Source organism: Ictidomys tridecemlineatus, chromosome 12 (assembly GCF_052094955.1).
Source record: "Ictidomys tridecemlineatus isolate mIctTri1 chromosome 12, mIctTri1.hap1, whole genome shotgun sequence".
Lineage (NCBI taxonomy): Eukaryota > Metazoa > Chordata > Mammalia > Rodentia > Sciuridae > Ictidomys > Ictidomys tridecemlineatus.
This window is the reverse complement of record NC_135488.1, coordinates 10,467,731-10,494,258: the sequence shown is the minus strand read 5'-3', so window position 1 is coordinate 10,494,258 and position 26,528 is coordinate 10,467,731. Positions and strand designations below refer to the sequence as shown.

The 26,528-nt window shown below is 34.0% G+C and overlaps 1 pseudogene; it reads left to right on the top strand.

Moving 5' to 3' along the window:
* The first annotated feature begins 8,716 nt into the window (after positions 1-8,716).
* LOC144369501 (tyrosine-protein kinase Yes-like) lies at positions 8,717-25,803 on the top strand (annotated as a pseudogene).
* Positions 25,804-26,528: the final 725 nt, after the last annotated feature.

Below are 26,528 nucleotides of genomic sequence, written 5' to 3'. Positions count from 1 at the left end.
AATAGCTTCTCTGGTGAATTCTTTTCAACATTTAAGGAACAAGTAATACCTGTCTTAAATTCTTTAAAAATACACACACATACAAATACACACACGTATGGGGAATTCTTCCCAACTCATTCCATGAGGCCAACATGATTAGTCTAATACCAGAAGCAACACAAAATTCAAAAGAAAATTAAAAAATAATGTCTCTTGACCACAGACCCAAAAATAGTTTACAAAATATTAACTTTTAGGAATATACTAAAAGGGTGATATACTGTGACCAAATGTTATTCATCCCAAGAAGTCAAAGGTTCCAAGTTTGATTTAACATTGAAAAATCAATGTAATTCACCTTATAAGTTGAATAAAAAAGACCTATATGATTGTATAAGTACAAATAGAGAAACTGGAAGAAATTCAACATCCCCATTAATGATTTAAAACTCTCAGGCAAACAAAGAATTTCAAGGGAAATTTCCTCAGCCTGAGGACAGTCAACTACCAAAAAATCTTTCAGACAACTTAAAGGTATAGATTGAATGTTTTTCACTTAATATTAGGAGCCATCGCAAAGATGTTTTCTCTCTTCACTTCTATCAACATTGTACTGTAAAGGAGCAAGCCAGTGCAGTAAGCCAGGCAGGCAAAGGCATACATTGGAAAGGAAAATAAAACTGGTTTGTGGTCTTTCTGGATGTAGATAATTCTATGGAACCTATTTTAAAAAAAAACTAGTAGAACTGATAACAGAGAGGCTAGCAGGAACATAACAAGTTAATACACACATCAGTATAGAAGTATCTTTTTAAAAATTATTTTATTATCATTATTATTAGATTGGGAATTAGACCCAGAGTTTTTTTTTTTTTTACCACTGAGTGACATACCCAATCTTTTATCTTAAAATTTGAGACAAAGTATTGCTGAGGATCCCAAACTTGAGGTCCTTTTCCCTCCCTCTCCTGAGTAATTGGGATTCCAGGTGTGTGCCCAGGAAGTATCTGTCTCATGAAAAACTGAAAATAGAAATAAAGCAATATCATTTATAATAGTATTTAGAAAACCAAGAAATGCTTAGAGGTTTACTTAACAAAAATTGGACAAGACCTATAACATTAAAAACTACAAAATATTTTTGAGAAAAAACTTGAAGATCCTAAATAAATACAGTACTACACTTAGGTGTCTTTCAGTAGATGAATGGATAAAAATAATGTGGTGTATATATTCAATGGAATATTACTCAGTTTTAAAGAAGAATGAAATTATGGCATTTGTGGGTAAATGGATGGAGTTGGAGAATATCACATTAAATAAAATAAGTCAATCCCAAAAAACCAAAGGGCGAATGTTTTTTCTAATGTGTGGATCCTAATTCACAGGGGTGTGTGTGTGTGGGGGGGTTAAACATAGACAAGAGGATAGAGTTACCTCAGATTAGGTAGAGGGAAGGGGAGAGGATGTGGGGATAAGACAAATAGTTGAATGAAACAGACTGCATGACCAATGTGAAATTATATCCCATCTGTGTATGATATATAAAAGTGTATTCTACTGTGATGTGTAACTAATTAAAACAAATTTAAAAAGTCAACCTCCCCCCCACCTCTTGGCACTGGGGATTGAACCCAGAGATGCTTTACCACTTAGCTACATCCTCAGTCCTCATTATTTTATTTATTTATTTTTAAATTTTGAGACAGGGTCTCACTAAGTTTCTGCGGATCTCACTGAATTGCTAAGGCTGGTCTCAAACTTGTGATCCTTCTGCTTTAACCTCCCAAAGCACTGGAATTCTATTGTGCACCACCATGATCGGCAAGATATCAAATTGATCTGTAGAGTTAGTCCCAGCAGCCTTTTTTTTTAAGAAATTGACACTCTGATAGTAAAATTTGTATAGTAATACATAGACTCTACTTCATGGTTTGACAGACTACTACTTGCAAGCCAAACTGGCTCACTGTCTGTTTTTTGGAAATTGTGTCATTGCAACACTGCCACACTTAATGTATTTGTGTATTGTGCATAGATGCTTTTACAATAACGTGGCAGAGTCAAGTAGTTGTTACAGAGACCAACATGGTCTACAAAACTTAAAACACTGTCCGGCCTTTTACAGCAAAAATTTGCAGACCCCTGGCCTAGAGTATCCAAAGCAAATTTGAAAAACAAAAAAATGGAGGACTTATTTAATTTCAAGACTTACTCTAAAGCTACAGTAATGAAAAGAGTGAAATAATTGATCATAGGCATAGAACAGGGAAACAGACCATAGAAATAGTCTTAAACAAATGTGGTAAATTGATTTTGACAAAGGTACCAACGTAATTCAGTGGGATATAGTTAATTTTTTTTCACAAATAGTAGTTAGGAACACTGGATGTCAAATTTGGAGAAATTGAAACTCATACTTGATTTTACAGAATAATCAAAAGTTAGCTTAAAATAACCTGATAGTCTTGATGTAAGAGGCTAGAATTCTAGTGAAAACATAAGAGAAAATCTTCTACTAAAGAATTCTCAGGACGTATAAACCACAAACCATAAAATTAAAAATTCTTAATTGGATTTTATCAAAATTTAAAAAACACATACAAGGGCCTGTGGCTATAGCTCAGTCGTAGAATGCTTGCCTAGCATGTGTGAGGCACTGGGTTTGATCCTCAGCACCACATAAAAGTAAATAAAATAAAGACATTCTGTCTATCTACAACTACCAAAAAAATTAAAAAAAAAACACGTACAAGGATACCATTAGAATAATGCAAAGGCAACATATATTCTGAGAGGAAATAGAATAATATATGTATATCTGACAAAGAACATGATTCCAGAATATATAAAGACTATAGAGTGTTATAATAGCAAATATTTTTGTTTCCAGTACACAACCCAATTAAAGGACCAGTTTAAATATATATGTTACCAAAGTAGATATGGTTAGCAAAGTAGAAAATAAGCATGAAAACATGCTCAATATCAGGTGCTTAGTCATTAGGGGAAAGTGAATTAAAACCATAGAGAGATCAAGAGATCTCGATTCACACTTATTAGAATAATTTAAAATTTTGACATAAACAAGTGTTAAGAATGTGGAACAGGGGCTGGGGATGTGGCTCAAGCGGTAGCATGCTCGCCTGGCATGCATGTGGCCCGGGTTCAATCCTCAGCAACACATACAAACAAAGATGTTGTGTCTGCCGAAAAACTAAAAAATAAATATTAAAATATTCTCTCTCTCTCTCTCTCTCTCTCTCTCTCTCTCTCTCTCTCTCTCTCTCTCTCTCCTCTCTCTCTCTCTCTCTCTCTCTCTCTCTTTCTCTCTCTCTCTCTCTCTCAAAAAAATGTGGAACAACTGGAATTCTCATTTTGTTGGTGAGAATTCAAAATGTTAAGGCCACTTTGGAAACATTTTGTCATTTCTCCTAAGATTGTACTTCCATACAGGCCAGCAGTTTCACACCTTGGTAATTACTCAGATGAAATGAAAGCTTATTATGTTCACAGAAAACCCTGCAGGTATATGCTGATAGTGGCTCTATGTGTGATTTTCAAAAATTGGAAACAACTCAAATGTCTCTCTATTGGGGAATGAATAAACAGTAGTATGTGCATACAGTAGTATGTGCATACAGTAGTATGTGCATACAGTGGCATAGTACTCATTCGTAAAGGAATGAACTGTTGACATTTGCAGAAACATGCCTGCATCTCAGATACATTAAGCTAGGTGAAGGAAACCAGAATTAAAAAGCTGAATATCATATGATTCTATTTGTATGGTATCTGGAAAAGATACAACTATAAGAACAGGAAATAGATCAGTGGTTCTCTGGGCTTGTATGGAGAGTACATAGGGGAATAGGAGAATCCTGGGAGGTGATGCAATTGCTCTTTATTGACATTGATGTAGCCAATGTACAATTGTATGCATCTGTCAAAACTTGCAGACCTGAGCCAGACATGGTGGCACACATCTATAATCCCAACTACTTGAGAGGTTGAGGCATGAGGATTGCAAGTTCGAGGCCAACCTGAGCAATTTAATGAGACCCTAACTCAATTTTTTTTAAATGGCTGGGGGTTGTAACAGTGGGAAAACACTTGTCAAGCATGTGCGAGGCCCTGGGTTTAGTCTCCAGGACCACCACCAAAAAAAAAAAAAAAGTGCATACCTGAATAACCTGTATATTAATAAGGGTGACTTTAAATTATGTAAGTTAAATCCTGGTTTTTAAATAGGATTTTTAGAAAGTGAGAAACTGATCCTTGAAGCATTGCAAATGTAAAAGATTCCTCATCATATCTTAGTAATTAATGTGCATGCTTACTTAGTTTACCATTGAAACTAACCTAAGTGAAGAAATAGTATATTTTAGAAGATAGGATGTTGTTTAACTGCTTTTTGCTGACTTTGGCAAATAAAGAGAGATTAAAGATGATATGCCATTATTCAGTACCTGACTGTAATTTGTATCAGTGAATTGGTTAGCGTTAATATGTAGTTCATATGATTTTTATAATATCAGTTCATCCAGATGCATTTTATGATGTCATATACCTTTTGATATCAATAGATTTCCATTGCCAGAGCTTGGAAATGTAAAACATAGCTATACAGAATATTTGGATTCTATCCAAATCCATGTAGGTATATGACAAGTTTTTGACAGAAAAAAAGAAGTATTGTTGAGGACGTAAAGCAACTGAAATTCACATTGATTACTGGTGGGATGCAAAATGGTATAGACAATATGGAAAATAGTTTAATAGCTTTTTGTGGTAAAAGTAGGCATAACTTTATATTACATGATCAAACAGTTCTATTCCTAGATATTGCTGGTGGTGGTGGTGAAGAGAATGACTCATGTTCACCCCACCCCTGAAGACTTACTGGAATGTTTATAGTAGCTTCATTTGTAATAGCCTCAGACTGGAACATTTCGAAAAACCTATCAACAAGTGAATGTGGTTATAGGCAAGTGATGGGATTCTACATAGCAATAAAAATTAACAAACTACTGATACATTGCAATGATATGGAAGTATCTCAGACAGGATTTAATGAAAAAGCTAAATACAAAATACATATGATTTTATTTAGGTAAGACCCTAGAAAAGATAAATCTATAGTTAGAAAAAACAGATCATGATTGCCTAGGGCTGAGGTTATGGATTGAAGTTAGGATTTGCGTGGAGAAGGGTACAACTGAACCTTTTGGGATGATCAGAATATTCTGTATTGTGAATATAGTATATAATTTTACACATTTGCCAAAACTCATTGAACCTTATGCTTAAAATGCTTGCCTTTTATTGTATGTAAATTATATCTTCAAAGTTGATTTTTTTATTTTTTAAAGAATTTTAGATAAAAACTTTATGACAGTGTCAGGACAGATTTCCATGATTTTTAAATAAGTTCATGTTTAAAAAAATCTTCAGAATAGCAGTAATAAATAAGATTGAGAGTTAAAACATTGTTTTCCAGCAAATATTCATACACATATCAGAATAAAATAGTTTGCCTATGATTTTAAGGTTTAAATTTTACAACTTAATATTTTATGGAGGGCTGGAGTTGTAGCGCAGTGGTAGAGCAATTGCCTTGTATGTGTGAGGCACTGGGTTCGATTCCCAGCACCACATATAAATAAGCAAATACAGTAAAAGTCCATCAACAACTAAAAAACTTAAAAAGAAAAGAATATTTTATGATTATATAAACACTTTGAGGGAAGTTTGAAATCTTTGTTGTTATGCTATTGAATCCTGATATCTGGAGCCTGGGAATGTAGCTGAAAGATAGTGTGCTTGCCTAGTATGCACAGGATTGTTCTGGATTTGACCTCAAGCACAAGGAAGGCAAGAGAAGAGCTGATATGTCCTTATGATATGTTGAAAAGAGACTTTAGGTTTATACAATATTTGAGTAACACTATCTAGGACCCAAGTGCCTTATGTCTTCCTGCCCTTCCATTCTCAATATATTGGTATGTTACCTCTGCTAGGTACTTGAGGTCTCTGGATGGCAGCCCCAGATATGGGCATTCATATTTGTGGATGTAACATCTGTGCAAGAAAAATGGAAAGTAAGGAAAACTTTCTAGAAACCTGTGTTCATGGCTCAACAAGCAAACTGTCAAGGGAACGAGACTTCCTGAGTGGCTTAAGTCAATCATTAGGGCTAGAAAGGTGTCGAGCCTCCTCTGAATGACTTGGCAAATGAAAGGAGGGTAAATAAAGTCAGGGTTCTTCTATCCGAAAACTGGGAGAATGATTGTTCAGTAACCAAATATCTGTTGTATCAGATTACATTAAGACTGTGAAGGAGAGGCTCAGTAAATTATACAAAGAAATTATAGAAGCCATCTTGATAGTAAATGTATGTTCTCAGCTGATGAAGATGTAGTCCAATAATTATCCATATTTTTATGACCTAGTCATTATTGTATTCTTCAGTATACTGTAATCTATCCTATGTCTTCATGACATTAAGAAATGTTCCAGCTGGGTACAGTGCCACAGGCCTGGTAATCTCAGCCAAGGCAAGAGGATGCTAAAGCAAGAGTATCATAAGTTCAAGACCAACCTAGGTAACTTAGTGAGACTGTCTCAAAATAAGAAAGTACTGGAGATATAAGTCAGTGGTCAACTTTCTGGCACCAGGTTCTATCTCCGTTGGTGGGGAGGGATTGGCAGAGATTCCTGAGACTGGGAGTATGGTTCAGTGGTAGAATACTTACCTGGCCAGCTAAACTGGAGGGTCCTGAATTTGATTCTCAGCTCTTTGAAAAGAAACACTAAAGCCCCTATCAGGCTTCTAATTTCTAATCAGCTAACCTTTAAAAATCAGTTTAAATGTCACTTCATTTTGGTCTTTAAACACTGTTAGTCATTTTTATCTGGAGAGTCTGTGTCTTTATTCCCTCTATACTATTCTACTTATTAGCACTTGTTAAAAAATTACAATGTACTTCACCTGAAAATAGTTACATAATTACCTACATTTAATACATTAACATTTTTCACTATTTGTTTATGTTTATTTTGCGATAAAATGTTATAGTTGAAGCTCTTTCCCACCCAACTCATGTCATTGTCTTAAGCTTATGATTATCTTTTTCAATATGGAAATATTAACAGCTGTAATTTCTGCTTATCTCTTATATGTAGGTATCCTCCAGCATTGTGTTAATTTTTCATTTTCCTTTAAATCTGTACCTTGGGTGAGTTTTATTATGTCCAAAAGAGTTAAAGTGTGAAAATATTTTGTTTATTTTTTTCTCTAGTTCCCCACCTTTTTCTGAGCTTTATATTATCCTTCACTAAGCTTCACAGCAACCTACAATATACATCTGGAATTAAACTCATTGGTCAAAAAAAAAAAACAACTTATCCCTCTCTACTTGTTTCCTTTCAGCTATGGTTTTTCTTTCCACTTGATTGAAACTACAAACTTTGAAGTCATTCATTACACATGTATAAAAACTAAGTGTCAATAAATACTATAAATACTAAGATGAATAAATGACCACTTTTTTCTTTGTGTTTTCTCTCCCCATATTCAGCTTATCATCTACACTTATTTATTCTGCATATCAACTAACTCATTTTTCCTTTCATAATTTACTGCTCCATGTTTCTTATTTTGCTTTTTTCTCATATGGGTCATTAAATGATGATGTTTCCTAATACTTTTATTTTAGTAGCAGTTGCCTTTTTTTGTGGGGGGGGTACTCGGGGGCACTCAACCGCTGAGCCACATCCCCAGCCCTGTATTTTTATTTTTATTTTTTTATTGGTTGTTCAAAACATTACAAAGATTGCAGAATCACATCGGTTACACATCCACATTTTTACATAATGCCATATTAGTAACTGTTGTATTTAGAATTTAGAGACAGGGTCTCACTGAGTTACTTAGTGCCTATTGCTGAGGCTGGCTTTTAACTCATGATCTTCTTACCTCACCCTTGTAAGCCACTGGGATTACAGATGTGCACCACTTGCCCGGCAGCAATTGCCTTTTTTTTTTTTTAAGTTGTAGGTGGACACAATATCTTTATTTCATTTTTATGTGGTGCTGAGGATTGGAAGAAGTGCCTCACATGTGATGGGCGCACACTCTACTACTGAGCTACAATGCTAGCCCCAGCAATTGCCTTTTATTGTTTAGTTTATAATTCCTTCATAGTTTTCAGTATATATTTAAATTCAGTATATACTTAAATTTCCAGACCCATCTTGTTTTGATGTGTGTATTCAATTGTCACATCTTTAGAATGTGTCCACTTAAAGTAGTGATCTGAAAACCCTTCAACTGTGAGTTTCTGAGACTGCTTATATTTTAATATTTACAGCTATATTTTGAATTAATATTACATAACTGAAGTTATGAATGTTCACTCTTTCAGAATTTACCAGGCAGTCATCATTCACCTGCTTTCTTCTGAATGTTATAGGATGGGAAAAACTACAACTAAGAATTACTGTTTTTTAAAAAGAATTACCTTTAAAGTTACTATTTGTAGTTTATTTGCTGCTCAATTTAAGTTTTTATAGTTGTCATATATAGAATAATGGGACATAATTTAATACTGCTTTTTTTCTGGGTAGCAAGGCTGGGAGGATGCTTTATTTAAAGTCATATTTTCCATTGTATTTTTTTAAAGTATGATGTATATTAACTATTTCTCAAAATACTTGCCTGTTTCCTCTGTAGATTTGATAATGGGCTGCATTAAAAGTAAAGAAAACAAAAGTCCAGCTATTAAATATAGAACTGAAAACACTCCAGAGCCTGTCAGTACAAGTGTCAGCCATTATGGAGCAGAGCACACTGCAGTGGCACCATCATCTTCAGCAAAAGGAACTTTGGTTAATTTTAGCAATCTTTCCATAACACCATTTGGAGGATCCTCAGGGGTGACTCCTTTTGGAGGAGCATCTTCCTCATTCTCAGTGGTGCCAAGTTCATATCCTACTGGTTTAACAGGTGAAATTTAAATGGATAATTATGTTGCCTATTTGAGAACATAACCTTGGGCAGTACATACTTATGGTCTATTTGCTAAGAAAAATATCTTACTGGAGGACTTTTAAAAATTGTATATGTGAAAATTCAATATCTAACATAAAAATTAAAGTCAATATATATATATGGTTCTGGGAAATTTGGTGACAGTTTGATAGGGTAATACTTTTAATTATTTCATTAATTTACCAGTAATTATTAAGCAATTAATATGTGGCAGACACTGGGAAAATGAAGATTAAAAACATACATTCCTCTTCCAAGAATCTTATAACTTCTCAGGATTAGAAAGTGCTAACTAGTATTAAAGTAATCCAGTAGTTACTTAATAAGTGTTAATTATTTGGCATTACAGTCACGATAATGCAGTATTTCTATCAGATACTATGATTTATAAAAGAAAAATCCTGAGGCTCAGAAAAAATTTTCCCCCAGAGATTATAAGCATAAGAGCTTGGATTCAGTGTCATACTGCAGGACTCCCATTTTTACATTATCATATCTTTTCAGAGAACAGCAAGAAGAGATAGTTGACAATCTTCCATGGATACAGAATGCCCTAAAAAAGTAGATTTTAAAAACTTGAAAAAGAGAAAATGAGCTCTTACATTACATGAGGGCTCCCGCATCAGGATGCTTTTCCCTTGAAATAACAAAGCACAGGTAGCTAAAGCAAAGAAGATGAACTTCAAGATTCATTTGTGTGGCAGTTCCATGATATCAATAGGATTTGGGTTTATTTCATCTGTTTCCTTTTTATCCTTAGGCATAAACAGCTACCAGCATCAAATGGAGTAACATATGTCCTTATTTTTTAAAAAAATTTATTTATTTATTTATTTATGTATCTTTTAGTTTTAGGTGGACACATTATTTTGTTTTTATGTGGTGTTGAGGATCAAACCTCTGCCTTATGCATGCTAGGTGAGCACTCTGCCACTGAGCCACAACCCTAGCCCTAACATATGTCCTTATTAACAGCCTGTGGGGGCAAAGGAGAAATCTCTGTCACAAGCATGGATTATAAATTTGTCTCCTCAGTTTGTTCACCTCTGAACCAATAATAGTGAGGACTGCCATACACTGATTCTGTTAGACAACATTTGGAGAATATTGGACATCACCACAATCACAGTCCTAATTCCAGCGTTCTGACTGCAAATATTTCAATAATCTATGGCCATGATGATATTTCTGTCATTAGTAAAAAGTTTAACTTATTTTCAGGATTATATGTTTTTGAAAGTTACTAATTCAAAATGATTAAAATAAATTTTAATACTTAAAAGACATACTTTAGTTACTTTAAATTTTTATTGATGTGCATAGTGGACATGGTGGTGCACACCTGTAATCCAAACAACTGTGTAGGCTGAGGCAGGAAGATCACAAGTTTGAGGCCAACTATGGCAATTTACAGAGACCTTTTTTCAAAATAAAAAGGGCTATGACTGGGGATGTAGCTTAGTGGTAGAACTACAATCTGGGTGCAATCTCCAGTACTGAAGAAAAAGAAAAAGTATTTATTCATATGAAATACCCCATTCAAAGATGTTCACTTATTAACTCTTGTAAAAAACAGAGTGTCTTTGCATATAGGTATAAGAGATGGGCAAGACAAACAAGGCTTCTCTCCTGATAGAGTTTACCTAATAATGTTGATTGAACAATAATTAGTGAACAAACAACTAAATAAGTTGAGATCAGTATTTCTTAATTCTATGAAGGAACTAGCAAGAATAATTGGTAATGATCCTGTAGTTGATCAGGGAAAGCCTCCTTGAGAAGAAATCATTTTAACTGATATTTGATTAATGAGAATGAACTATCTGCAGACCTCAGGAAAGAGCAGAATTTCTAGGAAGAGGGAATAACAAACACAAAGTTCAAGAGAAACAAATGGACTGGAAAGTTTTTAAGAACTGGTGGGAAGAACAATGTAGGCAGAGAGGAGAGTTGTATGATGTGATATTGATGTTAGGATACCACTATTACTTAGTACTACATAGACTCTAGTAAGGAGTTTGGATTTTTTCTGAAGCTGGGAAGAAGCTCATCAAGATTATATGTAAAGGATTTTGCATAATGGAATTCCCTTTTAAAAAAAATCATTCTTGCTGCTCTGTGGAGAAGTAGATTAATTAGCCAGTACTCATAGCCCCAGCAGTCCCAGTAAGAAATGACATGGATTGGGATTTAGGGGGCAGCAGTGGAAATGGAAAATAGATAAATGAAATATTATAGATGTAGAACTGGTAGTATTAGTAGTAGAATTGGCTCAAGTTATTACCTGACTTGATTCTAGTGCTATTTGCTTAAATAGAGAGGATTTGGGTAAATACAGGTTAGAGAAGAAAAATCAAGAGCTTCATTTTGTACATGTTTTAAATGGTTATTACACATTTAGTAGTGATGTCAAAAAGCAGTTGGTACATGACTAAAACTTGGGATAGAAGCCAGATGAATGAACTTTGGTTTGCTATTATTTTATATTTAGAGACAGTAGATTTTATACTGCTTTTTACATTTTGCATTTAGAGACAGTACGTTTTATACTGCTTTCTACATTTCATATTTTTACTTAGTCTGTAATTTTACTAACTGCCTTTCTTCCTACCATTAAAAAAAATCTATTGATGGATGCATGTAAACTAACCATTGATATTTGCCAAGTCAGCGGAATTACATTGAGTAAAATATATAAATATTGAAATTAAGAATATGTTGGAAGAGAGCTCAGTGATAGAGCATTTGCCTTTCTTGTGCGATGCCCTTGCTTGTGCGATGCCCTTGCTTGTGCGATGCCTTGCTTGATCTCTAGCACTGAAAAAAAAATTAAAAAAGAATAAGTTCAAATCTATAGTACAATCTAGTGACCATAGCTAATAACAACGTATTGTAGTCTTCAAATTTGCTGAGAAATTTTAAGTTTTCTCACCAAAAAAAAAAGAAATATGTGAAGCAATGCATATGTGAATTAACTTGATTTAACCATTTCACAGTGTATTCATGTTTCAAAACATTGTGTCATATGTGATAAATATATACAATAAAAACGAATTATATATTATGGGAAGTTTAGCCAGAATACCTGTCTGAAATAATTTTAAGCACTGACAAGTCATGCATATTGTATACATTTGTTCTATTGTTATTTGTTTTGCTTACATATAATAGTTTGGCTGTTCAGTGCGCTCTTCTCTTAAGCATCTGCACATGTTGCTAAATATGAGTTATTTTTGGAATTTATACTTTATAATTCATATCGGCCATGCCATTAAACTTCCACGACAAACCCAACAGTTTTATTTTTAAGGTAAGTATATAGTAAGTTAATCTTACTAAAACCCTAGTGTTTAGTATTAATGATTATGGATGTAAATGTTCACCTGTTGTTTATAAGAAGTTGAGAAGATTAATGTCAGTAGTCTATAGTGCTCCAGTAGTGTTCTTCCTTCCAAAGAATTGGTTCGAAATTTGACTGTCTTTTCAAGCCAGAGGCATTGGTTCAGAATCAAAATTAAATTTTTTTCCGAGTCTATAGAGTTTTAGAATATGTAAACTACAGTGATTTTGTGGAAGGTCTTAAGAGAACATCTCATTATTTAAACTCCAGCTGCTTAGAGCCCCAACTTTTAGAAGCCCCAATTGTCTAAAAATAGATTTTGAAAACTAGAGAGAAAAAATAAGATTTTTGCTGGCAATATTTTTTTATTTCTCTTTTGTTTCATTTTATCTATATAATTTACCTTGGTCTTTTTTTCCTTTGCTAGGTGGTGTTACTATATTTGTGGCCTTATATGATTATGAAGCTAGAACTACAGAAGATCTTTCATTTAAGAAGGGTGAAAGATTTCAAATAATTAACAATACATAAGTGTTGAGTATTCTGAGAGGGAGAAATACAGACAGACTCTTGTTCTTTACATTGAAACTTATAAGCTAGTTTATGATCTGGAGATAAGCATGACAGGGTATGAATCTCTGACCTCTGTGCTGGATAGATTTAGTTCCTTGAGACACGTGACATAATACTGCCTATAGAAGTTACTACTTCTACAAATTGTGCTGCTGTGGTTCAGCCATAAAGAGTAGAGATTTAAGAATGAAGACTTGTAGCTAATAAAATTTTTTTTTTAAATGAAGAGTTACTGAGGGGGCATATGCAAATATATTACTTTAAAAATCTTTTATAAAGAAAATTCTTTGTTCCTATTTAAGTATCCAGATGATTTAAAGATCTTTTCTTTTTTCTAAAAAACAAAGCCAAAAAGTTGAATAAGGAACTTTTGTACTCCCAAATGGACTAAATTAAGTTGCTTTTTCCTTATGTAACTCTCAAGACTTTCTGTCATTTAGTGATCCACATAGAAAATTTGATCCTTGTTTTGGAAAACCAGCCCATAATTTCATTAGCAAGCATAACAATCACTTATAACTTCTTGAAATATATACTTATAGTCCCTTTGATTCCAGTCATGTTTCCCTCTATCCTTGTTTCCATCTGTTACCAGTTATTGTTCTAGAATGTAAAATACGATCATGACTGACTTGCTTTAAAGCAAGTCAAAAAACAAAAAACAAAAAACAAAAAAACATGAGTAGCCATCGTTCCCTGAGGATTTATTATGTGTTTCTTCAAATCCTTTTTAACTCTACCAATCAGCCATACTGTAGTAGGTGGAATTTTCTAAGTACACTAGAGTTTCTTGCCCTTTCCATGCCTTCACACATACTACTTTTTTCTGGAGTGACTGTTTCTCCATTCTCCTCCTTCTCTCCCTTTTTCTGTCGCTTCCTTTGTGCTGGGGATTGAACCCAGGGCCTCCTGTATATTAGACAAGTGTTCTAACATTTATGCTCTACAACCCATGTCCTGCTATATTGTTTCTATTAGGTATTAACATAGCACCTTATGCAGACTTCAGTCCCAGCTCCCAGGGAACTTTTAATTTGTCACTTAGCTTGTCATTCTTTTAGGTTAGTAGTTCTCAACCTGGGGCAAAATTACCTGGGAGATATTTGGCAATGGCTGGAAATATTTTTGGTTGTCATCAGGGTGTTGCTACTGTCATCTACGAAGTAGAGGCCAGTGATATTGGTAAACATCCTACTATGCATGCAGCAAAGATTTATCAAATCCAAAATGTCAGTATTATTGAGGCTGCAAAACCCCACTCTAGACTGAGTTATTTAAATTTAAGGACTGTCTTTTTACCTTTTTTCCACACATCCTGAGTGGCATCTATCACTCAGTAGGTATTCGGTTCATATGAATCATGATTGCTTATCAGGATCAAATACAATTCTATTTGTATGTTTCAAAATAATTAACGTACTAGAAAACCAAAAACCAAATGTACGAGTTTGTAAATGTTTGAATTACCAAAGGGCTTTCCATTTCAGTTTTTGAGAGCAAAATCAATGAATATTTTTAAAATTTTGGTATAAAAAATACATTTAATCTTTTTTTTTTTAATTTTTTTTTTTTTGGTCAATGGTGCCTCACACATGCTAGGCAAGCACTCTGCCACTGAGCCACAACCCTATCCCTACACTTAATTTTAAGTAGTGAATGTCATGTACATCATCCTTATTAGAGACTAATATTTGTTCTTTTCATATTACTTTTGTAACAGTCAAGGTTTTTATACCACAAACCATATAGTTCTCATATTCTGAATTATGACTTAATTTGTGTATATTGAATTATTTTTAGATAACATTTTTCTAGAAATTGAGCTTTTTATTATTGTTTATTTGTAATTGCTTTTCTATAAGGAGTGCTCAGGCCTCATAATTTTTTTTTTCTAAAATGACTAAAACAAGAACATTATAATTTTGTGTACTGTTAAAAAGAAAAGCATTCAACAACAACAAAGAACTATTGATATGTGCTAAAACATAGATTAACCTTGAAAAAAATATATGCTGAGTGAAAAGCCAGTCACAAAAGACCACATAAATCATTCCATTTATATGAAATGCCCACAATATTCATATCCATAGAGATGGACAGCAGTTAAGTGGTTGCCAATAGTGGAAGGGGTTGGAGGTGATTACTCATAAGTATTGGGGTTCTTTTGTGGTAGTAAAAAATATTCTAAAATTTATTATGAAATGGCTATACAGCTCTATGAATATATTAAAAACCACTAAGTTTGTACCTTAAATTGGGGAGTATTATGGTAAGCAAATTATCTCAAGCTCTTAAGAAATTCAGACAAAGATGAATAATTTGAAAGTTTATTCAAAACTACTTAGTTCAGTATAGTTTATTGTCTTAGGTTGAAAGAATTGTGAAGAGGAATAAAAGATACTATAATTGAATTTTTAGTGTATGGTGTTTGGGGCTTTTGTTGTTGATTTATTGTAGTAGTATGTAATTATACTTTTGCTTAGTCTTAATTTCTTTAATTCATTTAACTTATTTTTAAAATGTTGTTCTTTTACAAAGTTGAGTTTAATTCTTGATCAAGTGAATGCATAAGTAGAAAAATGGAAGTTATATCTTTCATTTACTTGAAATAAGAAAATGCAATATATTATACGTTGTAGTAATTGTTGTTTTATGTGTTTCAGGGAAGGAGACTGGTGGGAAGCAAGATCAATTGCTACAGGAAAGAATGGTTTCATCCCTAGCAATTATGTAGCGCCTGCAGATTCCATTCAGGCAGAAGAGTATGGCAGTACTTCATATTTTATTGATTATTTTGATTTTTAAAATGTTTTAATGCACATTCTACTTAGCCACAATTTTACACACACACAATTACATACCAGTCTTAATACAGCTAATGTATCATTAATAGATGTTACTTGAGAATTCATAATTAATGCTGTAGCATCTGCTTAGATTGGTATCCTGAGTAAATCTTAATCATATTTTTATGCCTTGTCTTTTTCCTTTAGTTTTCCACTTAGTTTTTAAAATTATCTAGTCCTTTTCATATTCTGCAGACTTTCTTCAAAATTTACCTCAGAGAGGAGATTGTTTCAGTGTTTAACTACTTGATTTAGGTATTTGCATTGTGGTTATGTAGGACAGTATCCTTGTCTTCTACAAAGCATACACTGAAGTATTTAGGGTAATGATTCAGCATTTTGGCAACATTCAGTCAGTTCAAAGGGGAAAAAAGATGTAAACACATGCACCCAACATATAAAGGAAGGTGGGAAATAAAGAATATAACAAAGTAAAATATTAACAGCTGGGGAACTTGGGAGTTCTGTGTACTATTCTTACAACTTCTAAAATGTTAGAAGTCAGTTTCAATAACATATTACTTTTTTGGTCCAACTAGTTGTTCTGGAATCCATAAATAATAACCTCTTTTTCATATTACAACAGTTAACACAGCATCTTGCATATAGCTAGGGGTTATCAATACTTGTTTGTTTTATTAACATTTGCCTCAATTACTATTTTTACTATAACATTTGTTACTTTTGTTCTTTTGCCTTCTTCACTGTTCTGTGAGTCTTTTCATAGCAAAGATTGTCATTTTTATTCATTAAACTTTATTAAATCAAACTCATATGAAATTAGAGTTCCTCATAATTTGAATATTATATACTTAGATCTTATCAATACAGGTGATCACATGTTATCAGAGAACAACTTCTGTTCTTCCTACCTGTATGTGTCACTGACAGAAAAGATCTGTTATTCTGTCTTTCTCCATTTGCTGTTTCCATGACTGCCAGGTAGAGTTCCAGTGACATGTTGAGTAGTCAGTACATGGAAATACTATCAGATATTTTAACAGTGATATTTGTAAATTCTTATTTAATAAATAAAAATTTATGTTTTACTATATCCTAAGCATGTTCTGTAGCTATTCTTTGTCAGCTCTCCTATCCTATTTCACTCTTATTTATTTATGAATATAATTTTTCTGACCTTCAAACCTTCCCAACTCAAAACATCATTAATATTTTTTTTTTCTAGATGGTATTTTGGCAAAATGGGGAGAAAAGATGCTGAAAGATTACTTTTGAATCCTGGCAATCAACGAGGTATATTCTTAGTAAGAAAGTGAAACCACTAAAGGTATGATTACTATTATATTAATATAAAATTTTGTTTGTCCAGTATTTTAAGAAAGAGATAATAAGCATTTATTTTCTTTCTCCCAGGTGCTTATTTCCTCTCTATTCATGATTGGGATGAAGTAAGGGGTGACAATGTGAAACACTACAAAATTAGAAAACTTGACAATGATGGCTACTATATAACAACCAGAGCACAATTTGACACTCTGCAGAAATTGGTGAAACACTACACAGCTAAAAATTATTTCCTCATGCTCTGTTGTATGAGAACAAAATTCATGTCCTCATCTCTCTTAAGGGTTAGCATACTACTACTTTATACACAGTATGTGCCCAGTGTATGTTAGTATTCTAGTTTTAAAATGAGAACAGGTAGTTCTTAGTATCTGAATTGGGTTATTGGATAGTGTGCTAAAATTAGACTGTTGTTGAAATTTTTATATCTTACAAGCATAATTTTTACAGTGGAGTTCCATTTCATAATGTACAAATACATTTTGAGGCTGGGTGCAGTGGCACATGCCTTAAATCCCAGCAGTTCCAGAGACTGAGACCAGGAGGAGAGTGGGTCCAAAGCCAGCCTCAGCCAAAAGCAAGGCATTAAACAACTCAGTGAGACCCTGTCTCTAAATAAAATACAAAATATGGTGTGTCTCAGTGGTTGAGTGTCCCTGAATTCAATGCCCAGTACTCCCTCCCCCAAAATATATTATCGAAATAAATGAAAAACATAAAAGCAAATATTTTATTTATAAACACAGGTAAGTAGCTAAAGCTAAACACTTTGACACAAAAAGCTGTATCACATATCCTCTTGGATTACCTTCCCCTTCAGCGGCTGATCTCCTAAGATTTCCTAGAATATAAACCCAATAAAATATGGTCTGAAGGTATATTTTTCTTAGAAGATTAACCTGTGGCAACTATAGATATTCTTGTCTTTCAAAGATTTTGGAAATATTCAACTGTGGAGTCTTATGTCTCAGAATTTTTCATTATCAATTCATTATGTAAATGCATCTAAGTCTTTAAATTATTAGTACTGGAGGAGGGAAAGTTTCCATGGTAATATCTTCTTCAATGACAGGTAACTATAAACTGAGTCTACCAAGTCAATCAGCAGTCTTGACATCAATCAAATATGTTACCAAGCAGTGCCAACACATAATTGCCCTTGCTAGAATAGAAAATTTGTGTGGTTGGTAACCATTCTTGATGAGAATGGGAGGAAACATGTCTCATTTACAATAAGAAAGACTGTATGAGAAAGATGCACAGATCAAGCCATTATAAATCTAAAGTTCCTTACATTGTGGCTCTCTTATTCAAAATTCAGTTAACTAAGTGAATTTTTTCCTGCTGGGAACAGTGGTGTGCATAACTGTAATCCCCATGGCTTGGGAGGCTGAGGCAGGAGGATTGCTGGTTTAAAGCCACCCTCAGCAATTTATTATGGCCTTAAGCAATTTAGCAAGATCTTGTTTCAGAATATAAAAGGGCTAGGGATGTGACTCAGTGGTAAAGTGCTGGGTTCAATCTCCAGGAAAAAAACAACAACAAAAAAGAAATAACAATTAATAAAAGCATTCTCTTAGGGATCAAATAAATCCCATTTATTAAATCAGAAATTTGGAGGTAGACAGACCTGGCTTTGAATCCCATCACTTATTAACTGTGGGACCTTGAGAAAGTTTCCTAAATTTTCCAAGCCTCATTTTTATGAGCAATTTATAAAGAGCCAAATTAACATAATAGCTAGAGCATAAGTATTCAGTAAACAATAACATAAAAATATATTTAACAAAATGTTTCACTACTTATATGTGGGTTTTTTTTTACTTCTTGTAAACAACTTCCTTTTTGTTTTTAGAGAAAAACTTATGACAGTTTTTCTATAATTTATGAGCCCTTTTTAAGCATTTATATACTCTGTAGCTTAATTTTTATACATAATTCATTTTACATTGTAGTTTTATTCATTTATCTAGAACATGCTGATGGTTTATGCCACTAGTTAACAACCGTGTGTCCAACTGTGAAACCCCAGACTCAAGGTCTAGCAAAGGATGCTTGGGAAATCCCTCGAGAATCTTTGCGACTAGAGGTTAAACTAGGACAAGGATGTTTTGGTGAAGTGTGGATGGGTAAGAAGCCTGAATTTTTGGTTTTTGTCAATTTTTAGCCACAGATTAAAGTGCCGCAATTTTATTACAAAAATATATATATAATATTAAATATGTAATATAATTGCTATTCATTGAAATTTGTTCTAAAATCCCTTAAAATATTGATTAAAATAGTAAGAGGTATTGTTTCTCTAGGAACATGGAATGGAACCACAAAAGTAGCAATCAAAACACTAAAACCAGGTACAATGATGCCAGAAGCTTTTCTTCAAGAAGCTCAGATAATGAAAAAAATTAAGACATGATAGATAAACTTGTTCCACTCTATGCTGTTGTTTCTGAAGAACCAATTTACATTATCACTGAATTTATGTCAAAAGGTAAGTGTATATTAGTATCTTTTGGAATATTCATGTTGGTAACTTCTTTACAAAAGAATCATTCATTTCAGTTTTTATAAAAATGGAGTCTTATTGCATAGTACTTTCTAATTTATGATTATTTTTGGAAGCATTTGAAAAGAGAAATGGGACATTTTGGTTTTGTTTTTGTTGTTTGCTAGTCTGGGGATTGAACTCGGGAATGCTCTACCACTAGAGTTATATTACCAGCACCCACACACACACACCCTTTTTTTAAAATTTTCTTTCTTTCTCTGTCTGTCTCTCTCTCTTTTTTTTTTTAATTGAAACAGGGTTTCACTAGGTTGTCCAGGCTGGCCTTGAATTTGCCATCCTCCTGTCTTAGCCTCCCAAATTGCTAGGATTACAGGCATGTGCCACCATGCCCAAAAAAATGTGACACTTTGTTAATGAAATAGTGGTTAGTTCCAGTTATTCCGGAGGATTTACAAAGTTTTAAAGGATGCCTAGGCAGTTTGAATTTATTTTGAAAGTAGGTGTTTTATTTTTAAATATGTTTTTTAGTTGTAGATGGACACTCAGCACCACATAAAAATAAATGAAAGTAGATTTGACTGAAGAAAAAAACAAAATATACAACAAAATATACAAACTGAGTTAAAATGAGAAAATCAGAATGATATTCATGTAGTACTGAAGCAAAGAAAAAAGGTAAAATTAAAGGAAATTTGTTTTAATGTAAACACAGTCTGTATACTCAGGACTCCTAGAAACTTCTTTTCTCCACTACTGTCAACTGCAGTTTCTCCATCTTTCAAACACAGACCACAAGGTGAGATCTTCTGTAACAGAGCTAGTTATGGCCAAGAAAAAGAGAAAAGAAAGTTGATGTTCTTTCCTCTTCATCCCTAGGCTACTGATGCTTTAGAAGAAGGACGAGTAAATCTGCAAGTATGCTTACTGGCTCAATTTTTACCCATTTGAATTTGATCTTTTTTTTTCTTTTAAGTTGTAGATGGACACAATATTTTTATTTTATTTATGTATGTTCGTGTGGTGCTGAGGATCGAACAAAATGCCTCACATGTGCTAGCAAGCACTCTACCACTAAGCCATAACCCCAGCCCTTGATCTATTTTTTAAGTTATTTTATTTTTTTACTCTCTTGAATTAAACTAAATAACTGCACAGGTTATGTTACCCTCTCTATAGTCTACCTTGTCCAATGTTATAGTTCCCTCTAGTGGTAACAAGGGCAACAACAAGACACATATTTACTATAGGAATTTTTTTTTTCTCAAAAGGGACTGAAACAAACTGACATAGCCTGTTAATTGATAGTCAAAACATACCTAAACCCAATAATTCATGGCTCTCTTTGGGAAGAGTTTCTACTGTAAACAGCTTCCTTTTCAAAGAGTACTCTGGTTTAACTAGAATACAAAGGAGAAAGGGATAAGGAAGAAATTTAAATCAAGACATTGCTAACAAAAGAAATATAATGGAAGTAAAGCTAATGGTTCACTTATCTCTGTATTACTTTAAAAATTATTTAATTTTGAGAACATGTTAGAATTCTGTGTTGTCAGATATCTAGTTTAGGATTATTTCTAGGTAAGAGGTTAAGAATACAAGATAACAAAAGTCCTTTCTAGTTTTGAAACTCAGAAATTCCCCATTTTGGTTTTTAACTTAGCAGTTGGCCCCTATAATACATCCAGACTCATTGCCTTATGTGCTCCAGTGTAAACCCACTGTTTTGGACAGATAGATTTTTTTCATTCCTTGCTTCCATTACTTGGAATTTCTTTTCCCTATCTCCTGGCCATTTGTTACATTCAGTTGTAATTTCTCTTTGTCTCCTTGAGCTTGGAGCCATTCTTCTGACTTTCTGTTTCACAGCATTGTTGTTTAAGAAAACAATCCAATTTTATGTTTTATAAAATAAATCTTAGTTTGAATTTGTCTGATGGTTTCTCTTTATTAAATTGAAGCATGTGTATGTTTTTAACTAGTGATAGAGAGAGGCAACAAATAGACATTTCTTCCTGGCTTTTCTCTTTGCTGTATTCATAGTATTTTGCTTTTCCATTATAATTTCTGCTAAAATTAAGAGACATTGGTCAAGCCAGCACTTCCACAGAAGCTCATTTAGTTATAACCATATCTGAATTCTTGAATCATATTGATTTAAAATGTTATATTTTTTTGAGGGCTGTGGCTGTGGCTCAGTGATAGAGTGTTTGCCTGGTACATGTGAGGCTTTGGGTTCGATCCTCAGAACCACATAAAAATAAATAAAATAAAGTCCATCAGCAACCGAAAAAGTATTTTTTAAAAAATATATTTTGGGATATAAAACTTAGAATCTTGATCAAAGCAGGAAAGAATGACACCAATTTGATGACATTTTCTGTAGGGAAATGGAAAATGGTACATTTTTCCTTTTTTTCATGTGTTATAAAGAGAATAAATTTCAGTTTAGGGGTCTTTTCTAGAATCTTTGAGGTAATTATTCAGAAATTTCAAAACTACAAAAGAAACTTTTTTAAAATAAAAAGTTGAGAAATTTTGTTAGAGTTTGGTTATTTGGGGGTAGAGGAATATTTATGTCAATCTTAATGTAAAATCTACTTATTTTCCATGGATATTTCACTGTCTCTTACAGGAAGTTTATTAGATTTCCTTAAGGAAGAAGATGGAAAATATTTGAAGCTTCCACAGCTGGTCAATATGGCTGCTCAGGTATTTGCATATAGATATATCAACTTGAATTGAAAGTTAACATTTAAAATGTAGAATAATCTTACCTAAATAATATGGTTTATGTAGAAAAGTAAAGGTATTTTAAAACAGAAAGGAACGTTGGAGATAATCTAGCATGAGCTCCTAGTATTACAAATAATATAGTATCTAAAGACCAGAGGGATTTAAAATTTACAAAACTTGTTCATAGCAGAACATATTAAAACTAGCTATGGAACTCCCAGTTCAGTGCTATCCCATATATTATGACCCTTTAGAAAGCATTTTCACAGATACAAAATCTATTTATATTTCAACAGATAAATCTGAGAAAATTAAAATGGCTGGGCATGGTAGCTCATGTCTGTAATTTCAGTAACTCCCAAGGCCGAGGCAGGAAGATTACAAGATCCAGGTCAGCCTTAGCAATTAAGTGAACCTCTCAGAAACTTAGTGAGACCCAGTCTCAAAATGAATAAATTAAAAGGATTCAGGGAATGTAGCTCAGTGGTAAATTGCCCTGGGTTAAATCTCCAGTAAAAAAAAAAAGAAAGAAAATTAAAATGGATGATTAGTCTTCCAAAGAAAATATTAGAAATCTAAAGTGTATGCTGAATTTTTTATTTACTATGGTCCTAAACAAAAATTAAAATGGCAATATGCTGTTAAGAATGAGTCTTTTGAGCTGGGGTTATGGCTCAACGTTAGAGTGCTTGCCTAGCACGTGCAAGGTCCTGGGTTCAATCCTAAGCACCACATAAAAATAAATAAATAAAGATACTGTGTCCATCTACAACTTAAAAAAAAAAGTAAAAAACATCTAAATATCATGCTCCTTACCAAAAAAATATATATTAAAAAAAAAAAGAATGAGTCTCTTTAGGCTAGACAGACTAGACAGAGTAGTACACACATAATCCCATTGAATCAGGAGGCCAAGGCAGGAAGATCACAAGTTTAAAGCCAACCTCAAAAGCTTAGGGAAACCCAATCTCAAAATAAAAGGGTCTAGGGATTGTAGCTCAATGGTTAATATGCACTCCTAGATTCAGTCCCTGGACCCCCCCCCAAAAAAAATCTTTTTTAATTCTCCTGAATTTTTTGTTTTATTAAAGTGTAATGTTTCTATTCAGATATATTATAGGTGTTCGAAGGACCTTTATTGAACTCAGTTGACATAACTGGTAATGCAGCTTTTACTTCTCAGTGAGCTTCCACATGGCCACAGAATCTGGCAGTTTAGAGGAACTTTATACAGAGGAACTATACATATAACACTGGCATATTCCAGGCATTGAGGTCAAAATTCTAGATACTCTGTGTTAGGGTATCTGAACCTTTTTTTTTTTTTTAAGTCAGGTACATGTTTTAGGTTTTAGGAGCCATATACAATCTCTGTCAGACCCCATCCTCCTCCTCTTTACAACTCTTTAAAAATAGGAAAACCATTTTTAGTTCTCGGGCAATATAAAAAGAGTTTGCAGGCCACGTTAGGCAGCAAGTTCATTTACTGTTTTTCACCTGTGCTTACAGGACATCTTAGGCTGTGCCTGATGCGAACTTTGATAGACTTTTATCCAAAAGTTCTAAATAACCCTGTGACTTATCTTTTCTCCCAACTACTGACACAGGAAGACATTAGGACATTTAGCTGCTAATGGTTACTAGATACACTAAGTGGTGCCCTCAAAAAAGGTGTTAGATTTTTGGTGGTTGTGCTGGGGATGTGTCCAATTTTTAAAAGCTGGATTTAGCCTGCTTTTTTATTATAGTGTTTTCTATTTTACCTACTAGCTCCTAAGTACTATGCCTGTTACTGTCATCTCCTTTTGAGATATATGATTTTCCAGTGATCTATTAAACATTAACCAAAATTATCTTCTCCCTGGTTCCTTCTGCATCATGTTTTGTATGTATCTGTTTTTTCCTTTCCAAGATTGCTGATGGTATGGCATATATTGAAAGAATGAACTATATTCACCGAGATCTTCGAGCTGCTAATATTCTTGTAGGAGAAAATCTTGTGTGTAAAATAGCAGATTTTGATTTAGCAAGATTAATTGAAGACAATGAATACACGGCAAGACAAGGTAAGAGTACTTTTATTTAAATGCTTGTAATCTATTGTCCTTTGTTTTTTTCTCACTTAAAACTCTTTTCAATATGCAGTTTTATAGAGTAAGAATAATTACAGGTCCATCAGCAACCCACACAGGACTCTTAGATCCCCACCCATGCAAGAAACCTGGTGGTAACTGTCCCACAGGATCCTCAGCCATCACTTCTGTGTAGACTCCCATTATCAATGTGGGCTCCCCCAGTGTCCCTATAGGAACACTACAATCACTGCCATAGCTCCATACATGTGGTAGCCTGCACCTGGGGACACTGGACAGGGTCTGTAGATAGCTGCCAGTACATCTAGATCTCTGAACATGCCACCGAATGCCACTACCAGGCCAGACACAACCAACACCCTATCTCTGAAAGCAGTTGCCTCCAACTTGGGACACATTTGATGCCATCTTTAATAAGGGCAACTCCTAGCTTGGGACACAGGCTGGGGCCTAGAAGCAATATCAAGGTACCTAGAATCCCAAAATCTCCCCTCTCCCAAGCAGCTGCTAACCCCGCACAGTGCTTGCAGCCACACAGCAGGTCCATAGCTAACAGAGCCTGGTACTGCTCTGTTCAACATCTCTCTCTCCACAACAGGGAAGCAGTCCCCAGGGCACAGCCCATAAGATCTCTGGAGAGAGGAGATTCTGATTGGGAAGTAGAAAGGGGCAAATGAAAAAGAGTCCAGAGACTAAATTAGAGGCCAGGAATTGTGAGGTCTCCAGGGGGGCCCAAGACGAGATCCTTGGGGTGCAGTCTCCCATGTGGATTGACAAGTGCTACACCATTTCCAGGAACTCCATCCCAAGACCAACCCTCCCACCCTAATAACCTTCACCATCCTGAGGGTGGAGACACAAGTAAACAACCCCAACTTGTAGAAGAGAAAAGAAGCAGAAAAGATACTACTGAAGTCCAACAAAACAATCCTGTATCTTCTTTTTAGATTTTTTTTCTCTTTTCTCTCTTCTCCCACGTTTACATCCCCAACATTTGTAAAACAAACAACTTTTCATAGATTAGGCTACTGATATCTGGAAGGTCTGATTACTATATTACAGTTCTATTGTATATTCTTTTATCTCCTATTTCTACATTATTCATTTCTTATTTTTTATGTTTTGTGTTTTGTATTCCCTCTACTGTCTTCCCACTAACTTGTCTCCCCCAAAACACTTTCTCTTTTCTCCTGCTACTATTCAACTTCTTTTCATTACTCTTTAACTCTTGCTAAGATCTAATAACTCTATATCCTCATCTCCCACCTTCTTAACATCTCAATCTATACTTCACTCCTGGTTCTTTGTCCATCACAGGAAATTGTAGACCTATTTGCAAACCTATTGTTTATGTTGTAGATAATGATTGAACTTGCCATTTCTGTATATTGTTACAAAGCCAGAAACATCTTAATAGCAGCTATTTGGTTTAAGGCTGCATAATTTTTGTATTGGAATCTGTGAATATTGATCTCCCCCTTAAAGGGGAGGTATTGGAGGAAATTAGGGACACTACAATCCTCCATAGTAAATAATGTGACTCCTTGAAAAAATAGAGCTGGAAGGGAAGATGAACATGAGAAACCAAGGGAAAAGTGTGCCCCAAACAAAAATGCTACATTATGGGAATCCATGACCACAACAGCAGGAGAAATAATAGAGAAGGAGCTGAGGAGGTACATAATTAAAATGTTCTATGAATTAAAATATTAAATAAGAGATCAAATACAGGCAGCAAAAGATATTTTTGACAAAGATCTAAATAACCAAATATAAGAAGCAAAAGATTACTTCAATGGGAGATAGAAGTTCTGGAAAAAAAATAAACAGAAATCATTGAAATGAAGGAAATAATAAACCACATTAAAAACTCAATAGGAAGCATCTCCAACAGAATAGATAACTTAGAACACTGAACTTCAGACAATGAAGACAAAGTATACAATCTTGAAAATAAAGTTGACCACAGTGAAGATGGTAAGAAACCATGAACACAACATTCAAGAATTATGGGATAATATGAAAAGACCAGACAGAGCTGCCCCACGTGCCTGCAGGATAGGCAGACCTGTGACCCACCAGCAGAACAGGTCCA